This window comes from Carya illinoinensis, chromosome 7 (genome assembly GCF_018687715.1).
Source record: "Carya illinoinensis cultivar Pawnee chromosome 7, C.illinoinensisPawnee_v1, whole genome shotgun sequence".
NCBI lineage: Eukaryota > Viridiplantae > Streptophyta > Magnoliopsida > Fagales > Juglandaceae > Carya > Carya illinoinensis.
The window spans coordinates 34,104,191-34,109,335 of NC_056758.1; the positions used below are offsets into that span (position 1 = coordinate 34,104,191).

The 5,145-nt window shown below is 29.1% G+C and overlaps 1 long non-coding RNA gene across 1 annotated transcript; it reads left to right on the plus strand.

The window, feature by feature from the left end:
- The first annotated feature begins 716 nt into the window (after nucleotides 1–716).
- Nucleotides 717–4,852, plus strand: LOC122315093. Its single transcript, XR_006243942.1, has 2 exons — nucleotides 717–1,022; nucleotides 1,755–4,852. It is a non-coding gene; the product is annotated as an uncharacterized LOC122315093 (long non-coding RNA).
- The last annotated feature ends 293 nt before the right edge of the window (nucleotides 4,853–5,145 follow it).

A 5,145-nucleotide genomic window follows, 5' to 3' on the forward strand; every position in this document is an offset into this window, starting at 1 on the left:
TTCATCATATTTTATATTTAATTAGGCTTTTGATAAAATTAATACCACTGCTTTTAGGCCAGGTTTTTCTCAATGAATAGTAAAAGCAAAGCAAGGTTTTGCAAAAGGGTGGCTTTTAATTTTTTTTATGTATTTTTAAAATATTTTAAAAATTTTGCAATATCAATAAAAAATATTTGAGTTTTGTTACGTACCAATCTACGTACTAATTATATTGTCTTTATATTTAAATTTTAAAATTTTATTATTTTTATTAAAATCTAATTTTTAAATTAATCATATTGAATGAATGTGTGTATTAGTACACAAAATTACTTACAATTAAAATTTTTATTTCTCAAAACAAATGGCCAATAAATTATTAAGTTGGATAAGGTGATGCCGACACATCCATCTGAGCTTGTCGATAGACATATTTATTATATACTAGGTAGAAGTAACGTGCAATGCACGTTTATCTAGTTTAATGAAATAATTATTTTAAAAAAAGATATATATTTCATAAAAAAATTCATTTTAATCGATAATTTATTTTAATGTATTTTCTTGATGTTAATTATTGCTTTGCATTTAAATTAATCTTTACTTTAATTATTTTATCGTTGAACTTTAAATATTTTATTTTATTAATATTGAGTTGTAGTATTTTTATTAGACTTTTATTTATTTTTGTTATACTATTTTTATTTGTTGTACCATTTTATTTTTGGGTGGGCTTATTTTTTAGTGGGTTTTAAATCATGTTTTGGGCCCAGCCTTGTAGCTGTTGGAAGCCCAATTCGTTGGCTTGTTTTCAGCCAGCTCTCTCTCCATAAACGGTGTGTTTTGACCTTGCTTAGAGTTAGGGCTTGTCTCATTTTCTTTTCTTCTTCACCTTTCTCCTACCGCAGCCACACACTACTCTTCTTCTTCTTTGTTTTATTTTTCTTCTCCTACACGTCGTCCATTCCTTCTTCATTTTTATTGTGTTATTTTCTTCTGCAACCGGTGTTGCTGCAGTCGACTTTCTCCATTTTCGTTAGGTAATTACTTGAACTTTAATCTTCTTGTTTGGTTCTATTTTTCTGCAAATCCGTGTACTGCTGTTGCTGCTTCTCTTCGTCTTGTACTTTTCGATCTGTTTGGCTAGATCTACTATTTTATTTTTAGGTTCTGTTCGGTTTGTTTATTTTTTTTCTCTGCTTGTATTGTTTTCCCTTTGTTGATTGTGGGTTTGTTTTTACATATTGTGGGTTTCTTTCTTCATAGCCGTCGTTTTCCCTTTGTTGATTGTGGATTTGTTTGCATGCTATTAGTAGTTGAAGATGGGTTTATTTTTTCTAGATCTGCTCTAATCGGAGATAGCATTGCTTCACGTGATTTTTAATTTATTTTTTAATTTGTGTTTATAAGCTATCAGTAGTCGAAGATCTATTCTGTTTTGAACATGGGAATTTTTTTTTTTTTTTTTTATGAAATTTTTGAGGCATCAATTTTTGTTCATCTGTTCATCTATTTCAAACATGTTATTATTGTAAATATTCCATTCTTGATTTGTTCTATGTCATATATTGTTTAGGATTGATTATTTTTGTCTTTTTCTTTTAGTATACGATTTGAGTTAATTTTTGGTAATAGATGCGAATTTGACATATGGCTTTTTTGTTTTTGTGAAAGCATGGAACTTTGCTTAACGTATAATGGAACGAAAAACAAATTACTTATCTAGTCTTTTTCATTTTGAAACTTATTAGTATTTTTTTTTTTTTTTGTAGGGCTAGGGTTTGTCACCCAAGAAATCAGCAATCCTGGAATTAGCCTTGGATATGTATCAGAGGGTTGAAAAATACAAGCCCAAGTTTCAGATATGTTTTGCTATTTCTTATTACTGTTAGACTATTGGAATTATATAAATACTTATTTAATTTCTAGAGTTCATCTATTTTTTTTTTAATTGTGGGGTTTTATTTATTTATTTGGGTATGTTATATGCTGTTGGCTCTTGGAATTATATGGCTTCTTGGGTTAAATGGATTACGGTCTGTCTTGGGTTTTGGGTTTGTGAATTCATCTGGTTTAACTGCTGTTCCATTTTTTTTTTTTGTAGTTTTTTTTTTTGAAGTTTTTTAATTTCCATTGACACAGCATCACACTACTTCACACTACTTTTCTTTTCTTAACCTATTAACTATCAAGATAGCCAACAAAAAGAGAATACATTATTATTGGAACACATTTTTATTTTTAGATCCTCACCCTAGGATGTTTATCTAATTCTCTTTTTGCTCCTAGCTTTAGATATATCACTGACAAAACATCACACAATTTCGAAGATCTATTCTGTTTTGAACATGGAAATCCTTTTTTTTTCTTTTTTTATGAAATTTTTGAGGCATCAATTTTTGTTCATCTGTTCATCTATTTCAAACATGTTATTATTGTAAATATTCCATTCTTGATTTGTTCTATGTCATATATTGTTTAGGATTGATTATTTTTGTCTTTTTCTTTTAGTATACAATTTGAGTTAATTTTTGGTAATAGATGCGAATTTGACATATGGCTTTTTTGTTTCTGTGAAAGCATGGAACTTTGCTTAACGTATAATGGAACGAAAAACAAATTACTTATATAGTCTTTTTCATTTTGAAACTTATTAGTATTTTTTTTTTGTAGGGCTAGGGTTTGTCACCCAAGAAATCAGCAATCCTGGAATTAGCCTTGGATATGTATCAGAGGGTTGAAAAATACAAGCCCAAGTTTCAGATATGTTTTGCTATTTCTTATTACTGTCAGGCTATTGGAATTATATAAATACTTATTTAATTTCTAGAGTTCATCTGTTTTTTTTTTTAATTGTGGGGTTTTATTTATTTATTTGGGTATGTTATATGCTGTTGGCTCTTGGAATTATATGGCTTCTTGGGTTAAATGAATTACGGTCTGTCTTGGGTTTTGGGTTTGTGAATTCATCTGGTTTAACTGCTGTTTTTTTTCGAGTTTTTTAATTTCCAATGACACGACATCACACTACTTCACACTACTTTTCTTTTCTTAACCTATTAACTATCAAGATAGCCAACAAAAGGAGAATACATTATTATTGGAACACATTTTTATTTTTAGATCCTCACCCTAGGATGTTTATCTAATTCTCTTTTTGCTCCTAGCTTTAGATATATCACTGACAAAACATCACACAATTTCGAAGATCTATTCTGTTTTGAACATGGAAATCCTTTTTTTTTCTTTTTTTATGAAATTTTTGAGGCATCAATTTTTGTTCATCTGTTCATCTATTTCAAACATGTTATTATTGTAAATATTCCATTCTTGATTTGTTCTATGTCATATATTGTTTAGGATTGATTATTTTTGTCTTTTTCTTTTAGTATACAATTTGAGTTAATTTTTCATTTTGTCATATATTCTTTTGTGATCTATTCTGTTTTGCTCCTAGCTTTAGATATATCACTGACAAAACATCACACAATTTTTCTTTTCTTAACCTATTCACTGTCAAGATAGCTCACAAAAGAAAGAGTACACTTTTATTTTTAGATCTTTGATAAATCTGACAATAGCAAATGAAAGGGATCGAAAAGTGGAAGATAACAAAGATCTTTGATAAATCTGACAATAGCAAATGAAAGGGATCGAAAAGTGGAAGATAACAAAATAAGTAAACCACAAGATAGACTTACAGAGATAAAAATCAGAAATGTAAAACTCTGAAAGTCTCCAACCAAGAAAACCTGAAAAGAAATCACCATTAGAAACGAACAGAAAACATTAAGCACTGCATGAAACAATGAAAAAAAAGTAGAAGAAAGAAATGCTAGTAGGGTAAGGTAACAATGAAAGAAAGAAGAAAGAAAAGCCAGTAGGGTAAAGAAAATAACCCAAGAACTAAATGTGCAGCTCTGAAAGAAAGCACCAAACGACATAAGCAGGGTGAACAAAAATAATCTTCATAGACCCTTTTAAGGTGCAATGGCTTCCTGAACTATCATCCTAGGAACTCCCATCGCATGCAGCAGACCACTACAAAACCAATCAACCCACTGGAAAACCAATCAAACCAAATATTGGAAAACCAAATGGAAAACTGGCAGCATCATACCACTGCATATGCATTTTTTATTTCTTGCATTTTATTTCCCATAATTATTTTAAAAAAAAGGTATATATTTCATAATATAAAAAATTAACCATACGTTTTATTTCTTTTACATCAAAAAGAAATTGTCGTGATTGATTCTTTATTTCTTGCATTTTTATTTATCAGGATTAAATATTTGTGATTTTTTCATATGGCATTTGTTTTTTCTTCTTAGGTAGTGAGCACTGTTTTCTTTGTTGTGATTAATCATATGTCATTTGTTTTTCTTCTACACTGAGCAAATTTTTCTTCTTTATCCTGAACGGGCAGGATTTTTTTTATTTGTTTTTAAGGTTTTAATTATTTTTTTTTATCCAGATTAAGAATGTTTTTTTTAATGGTTTTGTGATTCCATATGTTACAGATGTAAAAGTCACAATTACCTATACGTATGCAAGACTCACAATTAACTACAGGCATGCACTGACCAACTGAAGTATCTTCCATACGCATGCACTGATAACTGACAAGAGGGGACAAGAGCAGGGCTTGGTACCAATGCAACCAGCGTGTTTATACTGCACAACCAATGAAGTTAAAGACTTTTGCACGGATGAAACACACAAATTGAAGCAAAGAGTAAATACGTGAAACACGGAAACAGAATGGGATTGCACTGTTCATTACTGTAGCAGGATCATTGATGCTTTTTATTATAGAGAGATGTGATGTTGAAGTTTGATAAAGTTAAAATTGTTTGATATTTAAACCCATCTTATCTAATTATTACAATTTTTTTAAATTCTAACAACAAATATAATAAATAATTTGACTTTTTTTAAATTTTAAAATAATAATAATATTAAAAAATAATATTTTATTAATATTTTATTTAATTGTCAACTTTTATCTCAATTGAACTCATTATTCAAATCAATCATCGATAAAGATATGAGTTTAAATATTTCCTTCTAAGCACTCGTCACTAGCACGCATGCAATTGATCCTCGATTTGGATGTTTCAATTTTGGTGGTTATGCATTGCAATACAAGTAGTAACGTTC